Below are 27,767 nucleotides of genomic sequence, written 5' to 3'. Positions count from 1 at the left end.
AACTTATAGAGAAGTTTAAAAAAATGACTTCTCTCATAATACTACTACTTTTGATTATATTTCTATAAAATAAATACTTTTATAACTAAAAACCCAAACACAAAATAACTTATTTATAAACTACTTTTAATATAATCATTTATTGTTTAAACTATATTTTCAAAAGTAACTTAATTAAGTTGTTTACCCAAACTGTGCCAAATATGAATAAGAACCATAAACAATATAATTTATGTATATAAAAAAAATTCTTTAATTTATCGTGTTAAAATAATTTATTTTTTAAATAAACTTTCTTTTACAAAAAATATAAGTTGTTATTTTTCAATGCTAATAAAGGTCTATCAAAAAGAGAAGGCCAAATGCATAAAAAGATGAACTTAAGGATATGAGAAAATTACTATTTTTGCCTTTAATTTTGTTTATTTCCTAATTGAAGAAAAAAAGAAAGAAAAAAAGAATGGATGTTTAAAATCTCTCATCAAACTTATTATTTTCCAAGATAAAAGAAAGAAATAGAGAGATAAATGTATGACTTTTTTTGGACCAACATCAACTCGTTCCTACAAATCTCTCAACCACTATCTTTTAATCCAAACTCAAATTTAAATGAGAGAAAGCACTATAGAGGACGTTGCTTTTTGGTTTATCTTTTTTTTTTCTTTTTTGTTTTCTTTTACTCTGTATTCTTAAATATTGTGAAAGTAGTGCTTAAATGAATAATACTTCACTGCTATTTGAATGCACAAAATATAGTTTATTTTTAATATACTATTTGCAAAATAAAGAGATAGTATTTTAAAAATAGTTCCTAATGTGTCTCTAAATTTTTTTTAACTTATCAGATTTAAGAATCATGAATTCTTAAGGGTGCTGACAATCGACATATATTATTTTTTTCTTTGTTACTTTTCAACAATATGTAAATTTTCAAAATAATAATGAATCCCAGTGGAATCAGTTTCCAAAATGAAACCGGTAAAGCAAAAAAAGCAATAACTTAAATGATTTTACAAAAAAAAAGGTGATATGAGTAATATAATTATGTAAATAACTTAACACCGATATAAATAATTATTCAGAATCACAAAATTAAAATAGAAAAAAAATTCCTAATGCAAAAAATATAAATAATTTCTAACTTCGTATTTTATTAGTGGTTTATATATATTTAGTTAAAATCTCGTATTTTATTAGTGCTTTATATATATTTAGTTAAAATGTATTACTTATGTAAATTTTCTATTAAACATACAATAGTAAATGCCATTTAATAAAATATTAAATTTATTTATATTATAATGTCTTTCACGAAATATTCAAAATTCTAAAAATTGGTTTTATAGTTAAGTTCAAAACACATTAAATAAAAAACTATATTAAGTCAACATATCTCACCATTTATGTAATTACGTGAAACTCTTGTCAGTTGAGTCTTGTATTAAATTTTGACATATCCATGTAAAGTATAAAATTAGAACACATCAATTTTTTTCTAATATATAAACAATTTTTGTAAATTACATGTGTAAATAAACAATAATTTGTAGTTTTATGTATATGAATATTTGATATTAGGTCATGACCATTTTAACTTTATTCTATTCTAAATATCAAAATGAAAAATCAAATAGTAAAAAATGAATGTGCGACATAAAAGAAAATGTATCATATCTACGACCATTTTGAATTCTTACTACAATTTTATTCTTACTACAATTTTTTCATAGCATTAAGCTAAAAGTACTAAGCTCAATAAGTTTAGAGACAAAGATACTATATTGATTTCTTTGGTTTCAAAAGAATCCTAAAAACTATCAGCATAATGCTAAATTACATTAATCAAGCGATGATCAAAAACTAACTAATGATAACAATTTGAAATAAGAAAATAACTAAACAAACTAAAAATCTATATTTTAAGTGTTTTCCTTTATCTAACTAACATAAAAGCTAAAGCATGTAAATTTTATACAATATAGTAATAAAATGAGATTGCAAGATATTGAGATTGCAAAATCTTACTTCCGTAATAATCAAATACAATCCATTTTCTATTACTGCGCTTAAAAAAAGGATTCAGTCTAAAAAAAAATCAATTAAAATCATTTAGTTATTTTTGACACTTGTTTTTCAGTTCAGCCTTAGATTCATTTGTGATGGATAACTGCTGCAGGAAAATATAAATGTCATCAAAAAATCTAAGTAATACTACAAACATTTTCAACCTTAATTCATAAATAATCTTTAATCATAAAAATCTTCATGAAGTATTTTACAGAGCATCTTTAATTTGCAGACATTACTTACAACTTATAAAAAATGTTGCTAGCAACTTCCAATAAGTTATACTAATGACTGTTCTTCAAAAAATGTTGATTATCCCAAAAGAGAGATATAAACCAATAACTTATGAAATGATTATGGAGAGTGGCATCCTCATGATTTTTCACATATTAAATTTACAATGAGAACCTACTATGTGACCATATCGTCCACCCTATTTTATTCCCCAGCATTTGCTAGTTTCTTCTTAGTTCTTCTACTGTTCAACATCTTTGGCTTTAGCTTCTTGCTCTAAAGGTTATTTGTTTGAATAACTCAGCATTCATTTTCAAGAACATCTTGCAAACATTTATGGTGCCTCCACAAACTATGCACATAAGCTAATAAGCATAACATAAAACATAGTAGGGAGAGATAACAATTCACCTTATCATCAATCCGAGCTTCTCTCTAAGTGTGAAAAATGTCCATGAAGGGACTTCTCTTGATATACTCAAATACATATTCTACTCTCAGAGCAATTAAATTCATACTTGAATCAACTCATGAAACTCTCCAAAAACACTTTTTCATAAGAATAATCACTATAGTTGGGAATCCAAATTTTTTTCTCCAAACAAAAAATATATTTGGACTCTCACTTTGTTTTTCCTTGGGAATATAAATTTCTTTTATCAAAGAAATCATAAGAACTAAAGTTTTGCTCTTTTGGTTGTTCTAATCTCTTGTCCTATCAACTGACTTTTTGATGGTTATGGACCGTTTGAAAAAGCAAATATCTATAGCTTTAGCATTATCTTCTTGAGTATTTTTATTAAACAAAATGTATGCTAGATATAATTGACTATAGCTATAAACAAAATATATTGATTTCAGTTGTTATACCAAGACGAATTGATCATTTTCATATCAAGAATTAAAGTAATTTCAGTACGAAGTAAAAGTATAAAAGGAGAACACTCCATTGAAAGAAAGAAATTGATTCCACCAAGCTGGCATCACAACAGTAAAATTGAGAACATGAAATGACTACTATTTTAGATACAACTTAAAAAATGTGACTACGTTAACAAATACACTATTAGTGTCATGCATGTATCTATTTAGCTCTTCTTCATCTATGGTATAGTCATGCAAAACCCGATTAGTCCACTCACTTCTGTTTTAGTGATCAAACCACATTTGATTAATTTTTCTTTAAAAAGATTTCCTAAAAATTAGAGCTTTTCCATTATTTGAAATTTAGCTACAGAATATATATTATCTTGAAACTCTATATTTTTTATTATGTATTGTTTAATTATACAAAACCTTAATAATAGATAGATGATTGGATCTAAATTATCAATTGTTGTTATTAGCAAAGTATAATCAGCAATGTTTATCAAGCACACAACCATATTATCCCCCAAGAATGTTATTCGAGAAAAAAAAACCAGAATATTACTAATTATCTAACTTAACCTAACTAACAATACTTGAATCTAGTAAAATTAGGCCAAATTCTTTGCAAGCTTTCAAAATCAATTTGAAACAAAAACCATAAAGTAATAGAAGTACTTAAAAAAATACAAAAAGCATAGTTAATAGAAGCTCCGCAACAAATGCGCACATAAAACAAAAAGGATTGGAAGCTAAAATGTAACAAAGCAGTTAAGAACTGAAAGGAGTTCTAACAATAGAATAAACAAACTGGAAGCTAATCATTCAACCCTCTTACACCCGATTAACAAATTTCTTAAACTACAACTTGAGGTGTTGCAAGTCTTTCAATTAGAACTCTGCAAGAGTCTTCAAAATTTAGTTTAATAGTTGAACATTTAATATTATTGTGAAATAGTTAAAAAATTTCAAGAACCATCTTTCACATGTCCTCAATGAGAAAATAAACGTTACACAACTAACCTCGAACGGATCACTCTGCAGAATGCCGCTTGATAGGTAAATGGAAAGAAATTTTCCAACATCATCTCCACTATACCCAAATGTCATTTGGGTAAGGTCATCAGTTCCAAATAAAAAGAACTCAGCTTCATCAATAATCTACACAAATGGATAATAAAATTATCCAGTTTAAATAAATAATTAAGAGTATGGGTTCCAATTATTGCGCGGGAGGCACTCTTCAAGTGACCCGTTACTGCACTCCAATCATACGATTCCTAATTAAAAAGCCTGGATTGTTAGAATTAATTAATGATTCAGAGGGTGGGAGGATCAAATCCTTTACAATGAGAGAAGTTATAAGGTATTCATACCTGAAGGGCTCACGTTTTATAATATGCCTATGTGCTATGTTTGGATTCGGTATTTTGTGGAACATAGCTCCTGAGCAATTGCTCTTACGATCGCCTGCTTTGTGCTCCCGGATCTTAGTACTCTTTTGAGGGTAGCTCGGGATACTTTCTTTAATCAAATTTGTAGCATTCACCCTCATGTTACCAACCTATGTAACTATCTATTAAAAAAAAATATAAAATTGATTATAAGCTATACATCTTATTCAATATTATAGATCAATACTTGGAATGAGTTAAAGTCCACCAATATTCAAGTGAATTGCATATATCTTAACCACACCAGCCCATCAAATATAAAGTCTAAGAAAATTCATAGAAATATAAACTGATTTTTTTTAATTAATAGATACTAAAAAATAAATATTAATATTCTGTAGTAGACACAAAATCTTTAGAGTAATAAGCTAGGTTTCAAGAAGGCAGTTTGCATATAAAGCAGAATTTTTTCTCTAAAAAATTTAGTTAAACCAAATCATAACATCAAACATCTACTAAATATGCATCAAGGCCTTTTCCCTTCGAATTCAACTCCAACCAGCAAATATTCCTATTTTACTGGCTCAATGCCTTGAGACCTTTCCTTTGCTCTAGTCCATTTTTTTGAGAAAAAAGAAAAAGTGAATATTGAAGAAGAAAAAAGATTCCACAAAAAAAATCTATCTTTGAGCTTTCATGATAAAAGACTAAATAAACAACTATCAAATACACAAAAATCTTAATAAAACAGAAAATATTATTATACATTAATATGAAATCACTGTGATACATAATTAGGATTACCTGCATTTCATCAAAAAGATGCACAAAAGGAATATATTTTGTAATAAGTAACATCCAAGTGATTAATATTGCACCAACTACATAAATAAAATTTTAACACAATAGTATAAAATCAACAAAAAGAAGAAACAGCCTAATAGTGATGTCATAGGCAAATCAGCCATACCACCATTAGCTCCTTTGACAACCCAGCCCAATCTTAACCTTCAACCAAAATAGTAGATTAAACTGAATAAAGCTTTAGGTTAGATTGTTAGATACAAATAAGTGCAATAATAACTTTCCCTTCTCTGCAAGACTGTTTCTTCTTCTTCTTTTACTTTTGATTTTCTTTCGGTCACTAAAACAATCACAAAGATTTAGACATGAAATAGATAATTTGATTGAAGAAGGAAAGAGAGAAGAATAGAATCCTCAATGGTTGGGTGTAGAAAAGTTTTGGAATTTGAAATTAGGGGTGCGCAAAATAATCATGTATTGGATATTCTAATTTGAACTAACCTTTGATGAGTCACCAGCCAACTTTCAACTGTCGCCCCCTTCTTCTTCTGCCTTGGCCGATCCGTTTCCCCTTCCACCAAAAGACCTGCACTTGAAGAAGCAGCTAAACTTAGAACCAAACGCTAATCTAAATTAGTGTAAACTTAGAACCAAATGCTAATCTAAATTAGTGAATTCAGATTATATTAAAAAAGAAAATGGTAATATACATTAATTATAAATTCTGGCCAATTTCAATTATTGATCCAATAAAACTATAAACCAATATACAAAAGAAGAAAAAAGGGCTCCATGTACTGCTACAGTCAAGATAAAGGCATCCCTGCTGGCTTGCTCAAATATTAGTCAGCAGTCTATCACTTGAATTATAGTCATGCAATAGTTATTTTGAAGTGGAAAAGGATCAATCTTTTTTACTTCTTTTGTAATTGAAGAAATAAAAATAAAAATATAGACTAACCATTGAGTCACTGGCCAACTTCTAACTACTGCCCCTTCTTCTTCTACCTTGACGGAATGTTTTCTCCCTCTGCAAGAAGATCTGCAATTGAAGCAACAACTAAACTCAGAACCCAAACACTGACTAAATTGGTGAATTCAGATTATATTAAAAAATTATATAGTAATATACGTTATAAGTTTGGCCAATTTTAATTACTGATCCAAAAAAGCTATAAACCAATATGAAGAAGAAAAAAGGGGCTCTAGTGAACAACTAACTGCTATGGTCAAGATAAAGGCATCCCCTGTTCTAATATTAGTCAGCAATCTATCACTTGAATTATAATCATGCAATAATTATTCTCAAATGGAAAAGGCTAAATCTTTTCTTCTACTCTTGCAATTGAAGAAAATGAAAATAAAAATTATCAAGTGAATTATTAGAATTAGAAAATCTATGATACTTATGGAAGCTATTTTCGTCAGAGTTCAAATGAAAGGAACCATCCAGTTGCAAACTCTTCTAACATTTGCCTTCAAATTGTGAGTTAATTAGGATAAAGAATATCACTTTTATCACAACATATATACTTGTTCACCTCCATTTTCAATTGGTGTAATAACCAGTCTAATTTATATAAATCATAATGAATAGATCTCTACTTTCTACATTAAAAGAGAAAATAAAATAAAAAAAATCACATTTTACTCTCACCAATTACACACATAAGAATTAATTGATTTACACATGCATAACAGAATCAAATAAGTATATATAAGCCTACTACATTCTTTCCATGTTTCAAAACTAAAACCAAGCATCATTGATTCCTTAAACATTCAGAATGGTGCTACTTGAAATGAATATTACACAGAAAATTGGAAATGTGCAAGAACATACAAGTTTTTAAGAGAGAAAACTATTACCTTAATTCTTAAATAAATAAATAAAACCTTCCATTCAAGTTTTGTAAATATAAATATTGTGTTGTAGCTAATTTTATATAACTTCTATGAAGTTAAATGGAGAGTTAATTAAATTTTTAATGATGATAAAAATACAATAACAACACAATAATTAAAATAAAATAGGAATAAATATCAAACAACTAAAGTAGGCAAAATATGAAGTGAATCAGCATAATCAATTCTAATAAAGACAGTTCTAAATAAATAATAATGGCATAAAGACTATTTCTAAGAATGGATAAGCAGTAAGATTATTTTCTATTCCTCACAAAAGTAGTCTTGCAACTTTAAAGCATTTGTATGAGAGGAATGACACAAAAGTCATGTCAAATTGCATAACACACAACAGAGTATTTTTAACTAATACCAATTGGAGATATAAGCATTTATATAAGCTTTTAAAATGACATAGAGGAAAAATTTCACAAAAACTGACCTGAGCATAGCTTCCTTGGAATTGAGGCATGATGAACACCATTAAAAAACGGTCAAACAAATCATCCAAGCCATAGCCATTAGTTTATTAACTGAATAAGTTCAAAAGAGCATGATAATTTTTAATAATAACAACATATAGTAACTTACAAAAGGAATTTGGATATAGTCGAATAATAGAAAGATAGTTACATATCATTGCCAAATCTCATAAATTGGTTTGAAACGTTAATAGACACTTCAAATTCAACTGACCACACGTTAATAAAATAGGGTTACCTCTTAATTCCAATGAACTAACACAAAAAATGTTTCCAAATGAAGTAACCAAGTGATGAAATTGACACAAAACCAATTCATAATCATTGTTAGCCAAGAAATTAGGAAGAGTTCAATCCAATAAACACCCATCCCATCAAAAGTTGTATACAATTAAATCTTAAGAAGGGTCAACTTTAGAGGTGTACATATATACTTATATATAAAATTCACAACAATAGTGCTTATCATACAAATGAAATCCGGTTAGTAAGTTAAAACACACAATTTTAATTAGAAGGTTAAAATAAGGGCAAAAATCTAAATCAGACTGAATTCCTTTCGGTGCAAAAAATCAGAAAAAGAAAAATGTTCATGATACTTATAAAATTAATATAGACCTCACATATTAATAACAATTTTCAATATTTACCCATACAGAAACAAAAAAGAAAAAGAAAAAAATTATTCAATCAAGAAATAAAGAAATAAACAAAAGAGAGTAAGACCTACAAAAAATAACAAAAAAATATATGTACCATTACAGAGTTCAAGAGTCATGAAATGACACGTCAATTCTACATTTGATAACTATAGAAGCATTGCTAAGGGGAGAAAAGGCAAAACTGACATTTTAAACTCAACTTCTATCCAACTCCAATTCTTGGCATAAGGCCGCAAGCCTAAGATAGAAAAGGCAATCCCACCGTGGCAGCAAAATCTATCTAAATCGGTTCTTGCTAGACCGGATCGATGCTCAAGTCTAAAAATATGTTAAAGTGGTATCGCCAACGAAGAAAAAGAAAAAAAATGTTAACAATGGAGGCTTCTTACCTAGCAAACAAAATAAAATTCATCTCTGGGCTATTTATCACCTTTGCTGAGCGAGAAAAGCCACTGAAACATTTGATATATATTACCAGAGCCCGGCTCCTGATTCAGATTACAGACTGTATCATAGTCATGCTTTTGATGAGGTGCAACTATTCTTTCCTGCGAACAGAAAGATCATGAAAATCAAATCCATAGACTGACTATTCCTTATTAATATTGCATATCAAACTTCTTACACATTAGACAGTGGAATTGTACCAATACTTTGAAGATCTCAAATGAACAGAAATTAGAACCATCACAACTATATGTACAATAGCATTAGAAAGAAGAAAGAGAACATATTACTGATGGATAATAGCATAATAGGATTTTAAGTGTTTATGATATCATAATCCAAATTTATAAAAAAAATTATATATGAGAGATCAAGATTTATCTAATACATTATCAAATAAACAAATTAATATGAAAGAAAGAAATTAGAAAAATTAGAGTTCAAGAGTATTTAAAACAAACTCTAATACAACATTCATTTTTGAGGATCCACTATGAAAAAGAAATAAATTATATGTAAATAAAAATTGAAACCTTTATCAAAACTCTAAAAACATGAAACTCGAACCAATCAAAACCAAAGCTTTTATAATAAAAATAAAAATAAAAATAAAAACTGAGACCTTTGCTTTTGATAGCAACCTCATGGTCTTTGAAAGTGTACTTAAAATGACCACTTTTCACTTCTCAATATTCATAGTGAACCAAAAATTACTTTGAAAATCTAAATGCTACTAATAATAGTAAAAGCTTATACCAAAGAGAAATTGGGTAGAAATAAAAAATAAAATTTAAGAGAAATACAAAAGTGTAAAGGAAGAACAAAAATAAATAAATAAATAAATAAAAGTGAGGCAAAGTATGATGTAAAAATCCTAAAGTATCATATCACAATGAAAAAAGAAATTACACCAAGATATTAAGAAAAAAAATTTTAACCCTATATAAAAGAGATAATTTTCTCATAATAGTGTTTATTTAACTCGTTTTGTGCACTCTAATGAACTTTCTTATTCTCAAATTAATTCTGAATTTTTCATTGAACAAAAGAAAAATATCAGAAAAAGAAACATTGAAATTCAACTAATTGAACTTCAAGTTCTTGAAAAATTAAAAATCATTAGATACATGTAGGAAAGATGTAGTACCTTTGACACTACTCATTCTCTTCAACTAATTGAACTTCAAGTTTCTTCAAAATTCTAGAATTAAGACTATCCTGAGAATTAAAATTAAAATCTAACTAAAACAAATATTAAAACAAACTTTATAAGAGATCAATTGAGACCAACCCACACTAATTCAAAATCAACTAATCACTTTTTTTCTCATCGATAATTTTCTTTTCAACCCCATTCTCAATTGATCTTTTATACATCTTCATCTACCAACAGATTACAGTATAAAAATTAGTAAATTAGCATTTATTTGAAACAAAATCAAGCAAATCATAGAAAACATGATGATGATACCAATACTGTTCTGAGGGGTCGTTCGAGACAGAAAACGTCGATGGAAGTCGAACATCTTGATGCACAATGTACCCAAATGGAGAAAACTGGGATAATCCAAGAAAGGATCCAGAAACACGAACTGGATGGGGATAAAGAAAACTGGGTTGAAGATCAGGATTTCAGAGTGACACCAACACCATGTAGAGAGAAACCGAGAAAAAGGACAGAAAGACAAGTCACACGGTGGAGATGGAAGAATCGGGATCACAACACCCACAGAGAAGATCGAGGCAGGAAGGCGAGAGTGGCAACAGCTAGCAAAAGGAGAAACCATAATCAAATTAACAGAAAATTCCAAAGAATGAAGTGAAAACCCTAAAAATTTATAACAGCTAGCAACAAAGGAGAAACCCGAATCACATGCAACAAACAATTTAACAGCTAGCAAAAAGGAGAAACCATAATCAAATTAACATAAAAAAGAAAATGAAGAAGATGAACCCAAATCATAAATCATAATCAAATTAACAGCAACTTTCAAAGAATGAAGTGAAGAATATGAACCCAGAAACCCACCAAAATAGATACACAATTTGCAAAATAGCAGATCCACAAACCCTAGACATTAAAACCTACAATAATTGTGTAAGACAGGATACACAATGAAGGAAAAGAAGAAGAATGAAGAGGAAAACAGGTTTGGAACTAAAGGGCCCAGAAGAATGTAGCTGATTTATTGATTGGAGAGCTTCAATTTGAGAGTCTATGGCAAAATCCCTAACCTTCGATGAACGGCGGGGAAGCAGAGTCCCGAAAAATAGAGCCTGTAGACAACGTATCGTAGGATGGAGGAAAGAAAATTATGAGAAGGAGGCAAGGGATCTAGGGTTCGAATTGATCATTACCTGTTAAATCAAATTCGTGAAAAAAGAGAGCTTGCGTGCGTGAATGGAGAAGAGACAGCTGATCGGAGGAAACAGAGGGAAGCACATGCTCGTTGAGGTGGGGTTGCCACGCTGGAGGAGAGGTGCCACCTGGGATAGGAGCCGGCCTGGAACGCGGGGAGGTCTCCAGCTCGGAAATGAAACCACGGCTATCTAGTGTATAATGATATCACCATGACACATGTTTCTTTTATTTTTATTAACCTTTGACACCTATAAGCCTAAACACCACAAATCACCACTCATCACTAATCATCTTTGTTTTGTTCCGCATGTATCACCGAACATGCATTTGGAGAAAGAAAAGAAAACAAAGAGAAAGAGAAAGAGAACGTGAACTTCATGGAAACATAAATTTTTCGGTTTTGATCTTTTTTATGCATAACTTCAATAAAAAATTTAATCTGATAAAAGTATTTGTATCTTCTTCTTTTATACGTTGACATTATTTTTGTTAAAAAAAAGTTGATGATAGCATAGTTTTTTTTCTGAATTTGGCCAATTAGAGTCTTAGAAGGCTCAAATAATTTCTGACCTTTTCATTTTCAGCAGCTTGGTCAAAAAAATTTTCTAGAATTTTTGTTATTTTGATTTCATATGAAAGTAGAATTTTGATAATTTTAAAATAATTAAATGTGAACTAGATGAGAGAATATTGATTTGATTGATTACTGTCTGAATTTAAATGAGTTTAAGTTAAATTATTGTTGTTACTTGTGATTTGTTGGTTTGACTATGAGTAACAGTTCAGCTGTGATTATTTTAATTATTTTGAGACTACCGTAATGTGATATTTTGAGAACAATGATGAGATTTGGTAGTTGAAATATTAAATTAAAAGCTGTGAAAAATCGTTGACCGAAAGACTCAAAAACAGATTAAAATACAAATAATATTTTAAATGGGAAGGACTAAGGGTTTCGATTTTCGGTATAAGAGAAAGATTAATATTAAAACTTTATTTCTGAAGGGTAATATTGTATTTTTATATAAAAATCGAGATACAATTTGTAATTATATAAGTTTTCAGGTATTTTGGATAATAAATAAAGTACGGGGTAAAACTGGATATTTTTTAAAAGTTTAGGGTTATTTTTATAAATATGAAAATAAGTGAAGGTTTCAAATATGATTTTATAAAATATTGAGGTTGAAAATAGAATATTAAGAAGTTCGTGATTTAGAAAGTAATTAATAAAAGTTTAAAATAAGGTTTTATAAACTAAGTTTTAAAAGAAGATTATAAATATTATTTAAATACTTCGTTAAAATTATTCATATCAAAATAAATCATTAATAAAATTAGTACTTATCAAAGATGTTATTTTGTAAGAATATTATTATGTGTAATTTTAATGAGAAACCAAGCAAGCGCGTAATCTTAAAAGTTTTAGAGAACGCAGACTTAATTAAAGAACTTTATAATTCTTTTTCATAAGACACATAGGGAGAGGCAAGGGAATAATGTGAAGATAATTTATATTATGGAATGATACAAAAGAAAAAAAGAAGAAAGAAAAATAACGAAAGAAAAATATTAAAGAAGCTCTGCCACAGAAGAGCAGAGAGCAAAAGATTAAAAGAATTTAAAGAACCTCTATAACAAGAGAGAAGAGAGTCAAAAGATTAAAAGAATCTAAAGAACCTCTGATAACCCGCTATTTTACAACTTATCTTGTACTTAATTTAGTAGATTTTATCAATTATTCTCACACTTATTCATTGAATTCGCATGGTTTGCACTTTCCTTCCTAATTTTGTGCTATGATTGAAAACATACTCCTTTGGCCTTAAATTTGCTAATTTTAATCCTCTCTTATAGGGCAGGGATGACTTAGAGGATGAAAGGAAGCATGCAAAAGTGGAAGAAATACAAGAAATTGAAAGAATTGCTAAGCTGTCAACCCTGACCTCTTCGTACTAAATCGACCATAACATGAGCTACAGAGGTCCAAATGAGGCGGTTTCAGTTGCGATGAAAAGCTAACATTTGGGGCTTCAAAATGATATGCAATTTTCCATAGTTATCATGCAGTTAGGCGACGCGCACGTGTGGATCACGCGTACGTGTGACCTTGCGAAATTTCAGTGCGCATACGTGTGCCACAAAGCCACGTGCTGAACGTATCAGAAATCCCTGGGGCAATTTCTGGGATATTTTTGGCCCAGTTTTTTGCCCGAAAATAGAGATTAGAGGCTGGGAGTGGAGCAGAATGGAAGGCATGCAATCATTCATTCACACTTCTCATTCACATAATTTTAGGTTTAGATGTAGTTTTCTAGAGAGAGAGAGGCTCTCTCCTCTCTCTAGGTTTTAGGTTTTTAGTTTTAATTCTTCCCTAATTTAGATTTGTTGCTTCAATTTAGTTTGTCTTCTACATTCTATTCTTCCAATACCTTAGTTATCTATTCCTTTTATTGATTTCTCTATTTTTTCAATTTAGTTTATGAATTCTCTATGTTAGATTCAATTTTCTTTTTAATGCAATTTTAGGTATTTCATGTTTATTGGTCTTAGATTTTACATTCCCTTGTTAGTTTTCTATGTTTTTATTTTGTGCCTTCCAAGTGTTTGATAAAATGCTTGGGAGGATTTTAATTTAGATTTTTATGTTCTTAACTTGGATTGATTATTTATAGACTCTTGAGTTATCAAAGGTCTTTTGTTGATTGGTAATTGGAAATTACTAATTGATTTGTATGCCACTAACTCTAGTCTTTCCTTAGGAGTTGACTAGGACTTGTGGACTCATGTTGATTCACTCACTTGACTTACCTTCATTGTTAGAGGTTAACTAAGTGAAAGTAAAAGGCAACTACCATCACAATTGATAATGATAATTGGAATAGGACTTCTAATTTTCTTTCCTTGCTAAGAGCTTATTTAATTATTAATTTATCTTCTTGCCATCTTACTTTCTTGTTCCTTATTTCAAGAAACCCAAAAAGATATAATCTCATAAGCAATAATAAACTACACTTTCCTAAAATTCTTTGAGAGACGACCCGAGGTTTAAATACTTTGGCTTAATTTTATTAGGTTTGCATTGTGACAAACAAATTAAACTTGATTGAGGTTGAATTGTCAGTTTAGAACTATACTTGCAACGCGATTATTTTTGTGAAAATCTTTACCGACAATTTTTCCCTCATCAATTTTTGGCGCCGTTTCTTGGGAATTGACATGTGCCTTATTATTAGTTATTGTGAATATTGTGAATAATTTTTCTTTTTCGTTTCTTCGTTAGTTGTTTTTAGTTTTAGGAGTTTATTCTCATTATTCTCTTATTAATTTTTGTTTTTACTTTCTTTTGTTACTATGAATTCTCACCCCTTTGGCTATGAGTTTGGTCACAATTATATTGTAGGAAATGGAAGCTACAATGAGAACATGCATCAAGATTGGGACAAACAAATATGGGAGGAGCCACAAGAATTTGATCAATCCTTTTGGCAATAACCTCCTCCAATGTGCCATGAGCAACAACCATTCTACGATGCATCTCAAGACAATGGTTATGGTGGACCTTTCGTGACAATCAACCTCCACCAATTTACTATGAGCAAGAGCCATTCCAAGGTGCGTACCAAGACAATGGATATAGTGGACCCCCTTGCAGTTACCAACAAGCCCCACCATATGCCTATGAACCCCCTCCTCAATATAGCTTTGAACTATCATACTCACAAGCCCCCTACTACCAAACACCCTCAAGAGATCTTAATCCTTATTCACCATACCAACCACCTTATGAGCCATATGAATCGTATATAGAACCACCCCCATTCTAACACAATTACTCCCAAGAACCACCACCTCAATATTCACCATCTTTATGCCCTTACCAAGAAGAACCACCTTCCTACCTTGAACCCTTTCTCTAAAATAATGAACCTTCCTATCCACCACGAACTCCCATAGATGATACCTTTAATGTTATTTGCCAAGGGCAAAGAGAGCTTCAAACCACACTTACCTCTACTCTCACTAGTCTCACCTCTACTCTCCAAGCTCTTATATCCTGTGTGGATCCATCATTCCAAGAGCAAGATGATCCCAATTATGGTATTGGCATGGAACAAGAGAGAAGGGATCGTCTTAGGGATGTAATGGATCGGGTTCACGCATCCATACTTTAAAAGAAGCAAGAGGAGGCCCAAAAGGTGGAGGTAGGAGAGACCCTTGAAGACGAAGGAGTAGTTGAAGAATTAGTGAAGGAAGACATCAAGGAGGAGTTTGATTTTGTACTAAAGCAAGTAGAGAAAGCTAAAATTATCGAAGAAGAGGAAGTGGTTGAAGACTTAGGAGATGCGGAACCTCCACGGGAATCTCAAGTCATAGGGCCTCCTTCCAAGACATTTGAAATTGATGTTGAGGAGGGTGTACAACCAACAAAGGCATATCCTGGTTGAAGACTTTGAAGAGGTTGATCAAGAGATGGATTCAATCATTGATGAATTCTTATCTACAATTGAATCCCCTCCCATTGGACTTGACATGAAGATTAAAGAAGAAGAAGCACAACCTTCCATACCCTTGGTAAGCAATGACAAAGAGATTGAATTGGAAGAAAGCTACTAAGAGGAAGAGGTTGAAATTGAAGAAGCTTGCAACGAGGTGGAAGTTATTAAGGAAGAGCACAATGGAGTGGAGCTTGCAAGATCATTGGAAACACCTCTCCCCAAGCTATTACCATCCAACACAATCTTCAAGTGGGTAAAATCCTTCTCCTTCAACCTTACTCCCCCATTTGACTATGGTTTGCTTGAGATAGATGTGCAACTTCGAACTCTTTGTGGCTTTAAGAGTAAGAGGGAGATGGTTAGTGGTTGGAGTTGTTACGCAAGGCTCAATATGGTTGCATACTCCAAGTTGAAGTGCAAGTATTGGTATAAGTCTCAATTGAATGGGTCTAGGAGGTTGTTTGGATGTCTCAGTGAGAATTCCAATTGCTCACCACCCAAGTGGAAAAATGATGATCATCAAGAAGACGGGTGTAAAAGCAAGGTTTGGGACCCCGGAATTCATTCCAACAATCAACACTTTTGGGGCTTTGTCACTTGCTTTAACTTGCTTGAATGCTTTATGCGCCTAGTTTGGGATCTCGAAGGCTATTGGAATTACAAACACTGGTGGGGATTCAAGGATTAGTTCAAGCGCAAGCCACCATGACAAGGAGCTCACCAAATGTCCAACTTAAGGATTTTAACCAAAAGTTCTAGGTGGGAGATAACCCACCATGGTATAATCTTCCCTTTTTATTAGCTCTATTTTTATATCAGTGTCAATATTCAGTTCTGCATGATTTCCTTTACCCTAAAAAAAAGTGCGTTCCACGCATGCGCGTGACCCACGCGCACGCGTCACATGCGACGCTAAAATTACAGAAAGTTGCGCTGGAAACATGCAAGAAGGATGCCTTGCGCACAAGCCAACCCACGCATACGCGTGGGTGATGCATGCGCGTCACCTGCAATTTTGTCAATCCACACGTAAGCGTTAGCGACGCGTATGCGTGATATGAAATTCGGCATAACTTGATACATTAAACAGAGAGTTGTGCAGGTATAATGCTGGAATTGTACGTCTGGCATGATGAGATCTCACGTGTACCCGTGATCGTCGCTTACACGTCACCTAAATTTTTGCTCACCGACGCGTAAGCATGGATGACGCTTACGCGTCGCCTCTTCTTTTGCACACCCACGCGTACGCGTGGGTGACGCTTACGCGTCGCTTCATAGATTCCATTTTTCTGGAGGCCCCATCTGGGCTTTTCAAGATGATCCCGGCGCTCCCCGGCGTTTGGTTGGAGGCCCCGTCTACATGGAGCCTCCATCGTATGTCCACTTCTTCGGTTGGGCCCCCTGTTACTTCCACCAGGAACTCTGCCATTGCATGTGCCTTAATCGCATGTCGGGGTTCGTATCGTAAATCGTACTGGGAGAGCTCGATGGCCCAAGTCATCATTCTTCCCGCTAAGTTGGGTTTTTAGAGCACTTGACGGATTTCCTGATCTGTTCTTACGATGATCTGGTGGCCTTGGAAGTATTGCCTTAGTCTATGGGAAGAGGTCAGGAGTAACAGTGCCAGCTTCTCCAATTTGATGTACCTCGGTTCTGCTCCTTGTAGTACTCTACTCACAAAGTAAATTGGCTGTTGAGCCTTCTCTTCTTCCCACACTAAAACCGCTGCAAGCGCTTTCTCCGCTATGGCCAGGTACAAGTAGAGTGGTTCTCCGACCTTGGGCTTTTCGAGTACTAGGGGTGCTGCCAGGATCTCTTTGAAGTGATTGAACGCCTCTTCGCACGCAGGAGTCCATTCAAACGCCATCCCCTTTTTCATCAGATTGAAGAAGGGCAAGGCTTTCGCTGCCGACGCTCCGAGGAAGCAGGACAGCGCGGTGAGCCTTCCTGCCAGCCTCTGGATGTCTTTGACACAGCCCATACTCTTCATTTGGAGTATCGCTTAGCACTTTTTGGGGTTGGCTTCCACCCCCATTTGGGTTATCATAAATCCTAGGAACTTTTCGGCCTCCATGGCAAAGGTGCACTTGAGCGGGTTGAGCATCATACCATGTTGTCGAAGGGACACGAACACATTTCCCAGGTCGCTTAAGAGTTCATCAGGCCGGGTAGTCTTTGCTAGGATGTCATCTACATAGACTTCCACCGTCTTGCCTATGAGATCGCTGAATATCTTGTTCATCAGCCTCTGGTACGTGGCCCCTGCATTTTTCAGACCAAATGGCCTCACCTTGTAGTAATAGATTCCTCTCGGTGTTATGAATGCTGTTTTATCCTCGTCAGGCAGGTGCATCGGTATCTGATTGTAGCCGGAATAAGCATCCATAAAGCTCAGATACCGGTACCCTGCCGCCGCATCAACAAGTGCATCAATATTGGGAAGGGGGTAGCAGTCCTTGGGACATGCTTTGTTGAGATCGGAATAGTCGACACACATCATCCATCTCCCATTGTGCTTTTTTACCAGGACTTCATTTGACAGCCAGGTCGAGTAGTCTAGTTCTCGGATAAAACCTGCTTCTAGGAGCCTGGCCGTCTGCCTGGCCACCTCTTCTGCTCTTTCCTGCAACATCTTCCTTCTCCTTTGAGCCACTAGTCGGGCTTCCGGCTTGATGGCCAAGTGGTGTGACATGAGTTGGGGGTCTATGCCTGGCATATCGGCTGGCGTCCAGGCAAATAAATCGCCATTGGCCCTGATCATTTCTACCAAAGGCTCTTTCAATTCATGTGGGAGGTTTCTATTTTCGAACATGAACTTCTCCTCCGTGTCCCTGACCCTAAACTTTTCCAGGTCCCCCTCTGGTTCGGGTCTGGGCTTGTCACCGACCTTGGCATCCAGGTCGGCGAGGAACACCCCTGACGCTTCTTTAGATTTTTTCCTCAACGAGAGGTTGGCGTTGTCGCAAGCGACTGCCGTTTCCAAATCTCCTCTTATGGATCCTACAGATCCGTCATCAGTGACAAACTTCATTATCAGCAGCTTCGTACTGATCACTGCCCCTACATCGTTAATGGTTTTCTTTTCTAGGATGATGTTGTAGGCTGTGGAATCCCGTAGAATTATGAACTCAGCCATTATGGATCTTCGCTCCTGTCCTTGTCCTACGGAGACCAGCAAGGAGATTATCCCGTTCGGTTTGATGAAGTGGTCGCCTAGCCCCACGACACCGTGCTGGTGAGTCATTAGGTCGGTATCTCATAACCCCAATGCATCGAACACGTTGCGGAACATAATATTCGAGTCTTCCCTCGTATCCACAAGGATCCATTTGACAAGGCCGGTTCCAACCCTAATGGTCCCCCTCTGGTTCGGGTCTGGGCTTGTCACCGACCTTGGCGTCCAGGTCGGCGAGGAACACCCCTGATGCTTCTTTAGATATTTTCCTCAATGAAAGGCTGGCGTTGTCGCAAGCGATTGCTGTTTCCAAATCTCCTTTTATGGATTCTACAGATCCGTCATCAGTGACAAACTTCATTACCAGCAGCTTCGTACTGATCACTGCCCCTACATTGTTAATGGTTTTCTTCCCTAGGATGATGTTGTAGGATGTGGAATCCTGAAGAATTATGAACTCAGCCATTATGGATCTTCGCTCCTGTCCTTGTCCTATGGAGACCGGCAGGGAGATTATCCCGTTCGGTTTGATGAAGTGGTCGCCTAGCCCCACAACACCGTGCTGGTGAGTCATTAGGTCGGTATCCCATAACCCCAATGCATTGAACACGTTGCGGAACATAATATTCGAGTCTTCCCCCGTATCCACAAGGATCCATTTGACAAGGCCGGTTCCAACCCTGGCCGTGATGACCATGGGGGAGGCTTTCCAGGACCTCATCAAACCATTGGTCTTCCGGACCGAAAGAGATGGATGGAAGCCTTTTGGAGCTTCGCACAGATGAGGAGGAGACCGCCAGGACTTTGGTGTCTTTCTTGTGCGCCGATCTCGACCTTGGAGCTGCGTTTCTTGCAGTGACTACATTTACCACGGTAAGGCCATGGTCGTTGTCCTCTGGCTCATGTCATCACTTCGCTGTCCCGGTCTTGACTTCCCCATCGTGGTCACGATTTCGTCTCCTCGGCTCCCTGATAAGGTGGGAGAATTCAGCTAGTTTTCTGTCCCTGATTGCTTGTTCCAGTGCGTCCTTTAGGTCGAAGTAGTCCTGTGTCTTATGTTCATAGCCCTTATGGTAATCACAGTAGAGGCTCTTGTTCCACCCAATTTGGTCCTTCAGAGGTCGGGGCTTTGACAGGATTCCCTTCTCGGCTATCTACTGGTAGACTTCTATGATGGGGAGGGTGAGGGGAGTGTAATTGGTGAATTTTCTGACACAAGGGAACGGTCTGGGTGTCTTGCTCAGACCACCATCTCTGCTGTGCTCCTTCTGCCTTTCTCTATTACCATGCTATTGGGGTTGATTGTAAGAGGGCTGCCACTTGTTGGCAGCCACAACTTGACTAACTTCTTCATCGTTAATGTATTTCCTGTCTACGGTTTGGATCTCTTGCATCGTCCAGACCGGCTTCGTGGTGAGGTTCTTTCTAAAGTCCTCATTAAGGAGTTCGTTCGTCAGACAGAGACTGGCCACTGAATCAGTTAGCCCATCGATCTCCAAGCACTCATTGTTGAACCAGTCTAGATATTCCCTGGTCGGCTCACCGATCCTCTGAGTCACGCCGAGCAGATTGATCGGGTGCTTTGCCTTCGCGATTCTAGTGGTGAATTGTGCTAGGAAGGCACGGCTAATATCCGAGAAGCCAGCCACCGAGCCCTGCGAGGGTGACCAGGAAGGCGCGGCACCTTACTTCGTCTCCTACTCCCTCCAGGTTCATCCTGGCCTCAAAGGCCATGAGGTGCTCCTGCGGGTCTTGGGTTCCGTCATACCTCATGTCTGTTGGTTTATCAAAGTGCTTTGGCAACCGGACCTCAAGGATGGAACGATGGAATGGGGTGGCATCCATTATCATGGGTCACCGTGTTCCCTCAGATCTCTCTTTGCCGCTTTCACGATCTCGCCTGGTGGCGCGCGCCCCCTTACCTCGGGCGTAGATGATTATGTCATGTCGTCTTCTCGGGTGTTCCTGATCTTCCTGGCTACTTTCCGATTCCGATCTTGAGGCGGGAGTGTGCCGGGATCGACTTCGGTGGGAGGTTCTTCCCCGGCTTTTGGGAGATTGGGAGTAATCGGGGTCGGAAGTTTGCTGACGATGCTCCTGATCCGCTAGTTGGCGCTCCAGGTTCTGCACCCTATGGCGCAATTCCTGCATTATCCTAGCACTGTCACTACCAGTTCCCCCGAAGGGGCATCTTTCTTGGGCTCTCGACTGCGGTTTGGTACATTGCGGGGGGGACCTCAGCCGCTCCTGTGGGGAGGCAACGGAGGCTGCCCCCTCCAGGCCTGCCACGCGGCCATGGTCCCCTGGACCTTGCACGATGTCCATTTAGGCAGTCCCCACAGACGACGCTAATGTTCGGTAGGTCGGTTACCGGACGGTTCGGGAGGATCCTTGATTTGATAGGTGGGGTGTGGCCTGGGACCAGGTCATGAGGGTGAAGCTGGAGTAGCCAACGTTCCGAACTCTGAATATGAAGGGGGGTGTCACCTGCAAAGACACTCTGACGCTCTTGTCAGTTTAGTGTGCAGGCAAAAAAGAGATAAAGTGGTAGGTGTCATACCATGGGGGAGGGGTAGGACCACCCCCATATATACTGTGTCAGAAGTGGGTCCCACCAGAGAAGACCCACCTTCTTTGAAGCTTCCTCATACAGCTGTATTGATGAGCTGCCAAGGACGCGTATCCGGGTCAGTGGTTAAGCAGCTTGCATCCAACCGTTCGGGTCGGGTGGTCTATATGTTGGGTTGGCCCGTAATCTGTTTGGGCCAGGCTGCAACAGAACTTTCGTGTGCTTAGTTCTTTTTTACTTAGACCGTGTTTGATTGATGTCTTACAATTATGAAGATATTACATATATATATAAAAATATATAGACAGGGACGAATTCAGAAACATTATCATGGACGATTAATAATATATATAATATAAAAAAATTATACAAAAAATTATATAATATAAGATATATTATAAAAATATACTGATAGACAATATATTTTAAAGTACAAAAATTGTGTGTGTACTTTTTACTAATGAAGTGGTCGATTTTTCGTATCATAAAATTTATCGATAATAAAATCTGTGTTAAATTTTTCAGCAATTTTCTTTTCAATCTAATTAAAAGACAATTAGCAAAAAAATTATTTTTTTGAGTTATTTTTTACAATATTTATAGTTAAAAAAATCTCTCAGTTGTAACAGTTGAAATAGCGAAAATTAATACCAAATGAATAAAAAAGACAGTCATAAGAAGAAAAAAGTACATTTTATGAAATTTAAAAATTTTATTTAATTAAAAAATATTAGTAATAATATCTTTTTTAGATTTTTTTGATATTCTTACTTATTTTTTAGATATTAGAAATCATTAATATTTAGGTTGGATTAGATTTTTATTTATACTAGACTAAATACTAAATAAATTTTTTGAAAAATTAAATTATACTTTATAGTTTATTATTATTAATTTTTTAAAAAAGAAGTTGGAGGCCGAGACCTCCACTCGTCCCCGTATGTCCGTGCCCTGCATATAGACACAAGAAGACATTAATTTTACATTCTATTTGGTAGCATTTGGTTTATATCTTTTCTGAAATAGAGACACAGAGATATAGACATTAAAGACATGGACACAAATTATTAGTGTATATGTTTGTATTTTATAAAACATTAAATAAGACACAATAAAATTAAAAAATTCATATTTTGTAAAAAATAATAAGGGATAAAAATATAAAAAATTGATAAAGGATAAAAGTGTAAAAAATTGATAAAAAATAAAAGTATAAAATTAACTTTTTAAAAATTAATAAGGAATAAAAATATAAAAAATTGTGTCTAATTGATTATGTCTTTGTGTCTCATCATTTTATAGAAACACTAAATACATATATTCTGTGTGTATTTATGTACTAACGTATTTATCCAAAATTTATGTCTCAACAAATAAGTAATAAATATGTAATAATGTGTCTATATCACTGTGTCTGTGTCTTTCAAATTAAACATTACAGAAAAAAATTTGGTAACTAAAAATTTCAGCCATAATTAGCCAACACTTTCCATAATTTACTTTATTTACATCACTTAAAAATAGTTTTATTTTTTATCTTATTCTCTTATCATTCTACTTATCATATTCTTATCAACTCCACTTATTAATTATATTAATTATAATATCATATCCCTTACTATTAGGCATTCTTGTAATCAATACTTAATATTTCCTTCTATAATTTAATTTTTATATTTAAGAATATATTAAATATAAATAATAATAAGAATGGACGGTAATGATAATATATATTAATTGAGTTAATTGCACTTCATTCTTTATTTTCTTTAAGGCATTTAATATCAATCGATGGAGATACGAAAAAATCATTAAGGCTATGTTTAGTTGGAAGAAAAGAAATAGAGAGGAAGAAAATAGAAAGGAAAGAAAAGAAATTGAGTAGATTTTTATTTTTCTTAAATGTGTTTGGAATAAAGGAAAATAAGAAGGAAAGAAATGTTATAAAAAGACAGTTTTACCTTATATTATAAAATATATTAAAAAAAGTAAAAGGATAATATTAGAAGTAGAAAGAGAGAATTAGTTTTCTCTCCATTTTGTTTCCATTGCTGGAGGGAAAAAAATTGGTGGGCCACCAATATTTTTCCATCCATTTTCCTTCCTCTCCCATTTCTCTCCTCAATCAAACAAGAAAAAATAACTATTTTTCTTCCAATTTCTTTCCTTTCTTTTTCCTTTCTTTCATATTCACCTCAGACAAATACACCCTAATTCTTTGTTTCCGTTAAGACATTTAATTGTACTTGATTCTTTGTAATATATACCTTCCATTAATTCAATTATGATCATTCAAAAATTATGACTATAATACCATTGCAATCACAATAGTGTATAATCCAAGGAATTTTACAAGAAGTCGCATTTATCATTGCAAATAGTATGGCATTTGAATTCGACTTTAATACGATACCTATAGTAGAAGGTGCTGATGAAGAATTTGAACAACAGACAGACTCACCCGACGAGGTTATTGTCAGTCAACCAATTTTCAAGAATATGAAAAACCACACTAGCTTTGATGAGATATAGTAATAAACTGATTTAATTTTTTCTATTTTTATGTATATTTATAATTATATTATACTAACTAAGTTCATACATATAACATTCATACGTTCATATACATAACATCTATAATGACATAAAACTAACATCTAAAAATTAAATTTATATTTATTAGATATTACATCCATACACATATCATTCTTTAGTTATTGCATAAGTAACTATAAAGTTAACACAGATGTTTTTAAATTTTATCATAATTGAATTTAAAAAATATCAAATTCTTAAATTAATTTATTCAATTGATAAATTTACTCATAACATCCATAAATTCATACACATAACATCCATTATTTTATGTTAATATATAACATCCATAATTTGTATTCATAATATTCATAATTTTATGAGTACAAATTTATGAAATTATGGAAGTTGTATAGTAGAAGTTGTTAAAAATTTTTAACTTAATTTCCATAATTTTTGAAGAGAATTATTGTATTTTAATGGATAATAATGTAATTGAGAGATGTTTTGAATTTGATTTGAGAAAAACTGAAATTGATTTTGGAAAGAACATTAATGACTCCAAATATACAACAAAATAATAAGTGGTAAAAAAATATGTCACTTGCTTATCAAAAAAATGAAAATTTTTACATAATATTTCTATATGATAATTATTCTTTGACTATCTAGTATCACTCATATTTCACTCATATTTCTGAGATTGGCTATCACTTGAACTAGTGCTTTTGAGGTGAAACTATTTACTCAAACTCGATTTTTGAAATTATTTATCACTTTTACATGTTTAGTTTTCACTTAGTTTAATTATATTAAATAAATTTTCTTTATGACGTTAAAACTTCAAAAAAATATTAGACAAAAATGAATAAAATTATTAAATTATGTGTTAGTTTCTTTAATTATTAAAACTCTATTTTTAATGATGACAACACAAGTATAACTTTGAGAATTTTAGTGATTCTCATAAATATACATATATAATGGCAAAGAATAAACCAAACAAAATAGTCAAGTAATACTCAAATTACCGTATATATTAAATAAAAATATAAAAAATAAACTTTGATACTAAATCAAATAGACTGAAAACCATATTTATAAGTACAAAAGGATACTAGGATGCCTATAGCTATATGTTCCTATATATTAGGTAAAAAAAAATTCATTTCAGTATACCCGATTTAGTAAACATCTCATATGGTTATGAAGTTGAAATATAAGGATGAAGAAAAGAATGGTTGAAGGCTAATAAAGGGAGTGCATAGGTTTAAGATGAGACTTAACCAGCCTCGTAAATATCTACTTAATATATTAAAATTGGATTTTCCTCTAATTAATAAAGGTGACGTGTCGATCTCTCTTGAGTTCATTTTCCCTCCAAAACGAATGAAATTTTTCATCTATTCTAAAATATTTTATAAAAAATACATTTATTATAATTATATTATTATATTATAATTAGTATTTAATGAATAATATATAATTATACTAATTTAGGAACATATCTTCATTATAATTATATCAAATCAATATTTAATGTACTATTAAACTACTTATCAATTATAATGCGTAATTACTGTACGTAATAAAAAATTGCCTTAATAATAAGTAATTTACATATTTATTTTTGTTTTACTAAAATCTATAAATAATGTTTTTCTGTGGTACATGAATCTAAATTTGAGAGTCAGCTCATAATTTTATATTTAGTATTTTTTTTACTACTTTATAGGATAAGAATGCATTCTTCGTTTTTTTATTGAAGTTGATCCTTTTAAGGTACAATTTATAATTTTTTATAATATTTTTCATATACTCATTCTATTATATTATTCTTTTAATAATTTATTAATTGTTGTTACTCTAAGTTATTCTTATCGTCTAATGTTCCAGTTCGATTGTCTTTTACCACAATCGTTTACAATGCATCACATCCATGAAATATCTCATCAAGTTGTCTTCACTGATTCAGGTTTCAACTACATGGATGTAAGCGTTCAAAGAAAGGGCAATAATATCTACTTTACCAAAGGATGGTTGGATCTACTCACCTATTATGACCAACCTAATGGAATGTGGTTAAAGTTAGCTTTCTTGGGAGGAGCTCGATTTTTTATTGAGGAATTTCATCCACGAAACTTTATAAGACAAGTTCAAGTTCCATCCCCTCCATGCTTTTTACGTCTGCCCGAAAATCTTCGAATTGGAGCACATAATGAGATTGAATTCTCTCTGTTTAAGTTCGATTTTGATAAATTCGTGACAAACTCGGATATGCAATTTCAACGATTGGTAATATATTTAAATTTTTTTATTTTAAGTTGTTCATTATTAGAATAATTTTATAACATATTGTGATTTTTTTTTAGAAATTATTGGCTTTCTTTTGCATGCATGCAATGTCATTAGGAGGAATAAGGGTTAGTTTGGTTTCTCGATTTGGCAATTCTATACCTTACCGCATTACATGGATAGCGAATGATAAAGCTTATTTAACAAGAGGATGGTTTGAATTTACACGAATTCTGAATGTTGATATTTACAATGTTATTTCAGTTGGTTATCGTTACGAGAATGACTCTATATTATACGTGACTAAGAACTAAAATAGATTCAATATTGTTTAAGTAATTTGGTTTTAATATTAGTATTTGATTAAATTATAATTAGAAAATTTTAAATTATTGCATCAATTTCTATATTATGAGTATTTTTCGTGGATGTACTATTTTTAAATAATTTAATAATTAATAAAATGAAGTGGTGTCAGATATATTATTTAAGTTTATTTTTATTCTTTATTTCTTTATTTGTATTTTCATTATATTTGACAAAAAATCTCTACCTAAAGATATAATTTTCGTTGACCTAAACATAATTTAGTTGCCAATAAAAACCGATTTTATCTATAAAAAATAATGAAACATGTATCTTTTGATATTATATTAATATAGTAAGTAGACATTATGATATAATAATATCTTTAATAATTGTATTATAATTAGCTCATAAATAATATATGCTTATATTATTTTAGAAATTTTTTTTTATTATAATTATATCAAATCAATATTTAATTATGATAAAATATGTTAATTATAATTATATCATAAAATTAAAATAATTACGATAGTTATGTTATATATTTTAATCATTTATGTAAGTAAATAAACTAGAAAAAAATCAAATCAAATCATGAAAGTAAATAAATAATATAGAATAATATTATACATTTAATTGCATTATAATTAGCTCATGAATAATGTATGATTATATTATTTTAGAAAAATATTTTTATTATAATTATATCAAATTAATATTTAATATATTATTTAAATCTAACTTTTATATAACAATAATATTATATATATTTATATATCACTTTTTTAAACTCATTCTTACAAATATTGGCATATAATTAATATAGATAACATATATACTTAATAAATATCTTTATTAAATTAATTATAACAATTAATACAAGATAATCTCATAAGTATAACCTAATTATAGCAAGAATTTTTATAAAAATAATTGACTACTAATTTGAATATAATTGATATAGTTAAATTGATACAACCGATAAGATTGAGAATATGTAGCAATTATAGCAATTATTATATCAATTATAATAATCATTCACGTGACTTCATATACAGTAATTTTTGAATTATAATTGTCACATAATTACTGTTGAATATTATTTAATTTTAGATGTTTTATAGGTAATATTCATTATCACATGAATTATCATCATTA

General features: G+C 32.7%; 2 long non-coding RNA genes across 7 annotated transcripts; both read right to left on the bottom strand.

The window, feature by feature from the left end:
- Positions 1–4,059: 4,059 nt before the first annotated feature.
- On the bottom strand, positions 4,060–4,807 carry LOC110277776 (uncharacterized). Of its 2 annotated transcripts, none has more exons than XR_008005998.1 (2): positions 4,545–4,807; positions 4,060–4,461 (listed from the first exon to the last, which is right to left on the bottom strand). It is a non-coding gene; the product is annotated as an uncharacterized LOC110277776 (long non-coding RNA). The 2 variants fall into 2 exon arrangements; XR_002370602.2 differs by having other exon boundaries at positions 4,060–4,448.
- A 694-nt stretch (positions 4,808–5,501) lies between these two features.
- On the bottom strand, positions 5,502–11,403 carry LOC110277775 (uncharacterized). Of its 5 annotated transcripts, none has more exons than XR_008005808.1 (7): positions 11,221–11,403; positions 11,098–11,139; positions 10,334–10,629; positions 7,714–8,963; positions 6,328–6,408; positions 5,868–5,952; positions 5,502–5,570 (listed from the first exon to the last, which is right to left on the bottom strand). It is a non-coding gene; the product is annotated as an uncharacterized LOC110277775 (long non-coding RNA). The 5 variants fall into 5 exon arrangements; XR_008005809.1 differs by lacking the exon at positions 11,098–11,139 and having other exon boundaries at positions 7,714–7,804; positions 8,805–8,963; XR_008005806.1 differs by having other exon boundaries at positions 10,334–11,139.
- Between the last annotated feature and the right edge of the window lie 16,364 nt (positions 11,404–27,767).

This window comes from Arachis duranensis, chromosome 2 (genome assembly GCF_000817695.3).
Source record: "Arachis duranensis cultivar V14167 chromosome 2, aradu.V14167.gnm2.J7QH, whole genome shotgun sequence".
NCBI lineage: Eukaryota > Viridiplantae > Streptophyta > Magnoliopsida > Fabales > Fabaceae > Arachis > Arachis duranensis.
This window is presented reverse-complemented; position numbering and strand designations above follow the sequence as displayed.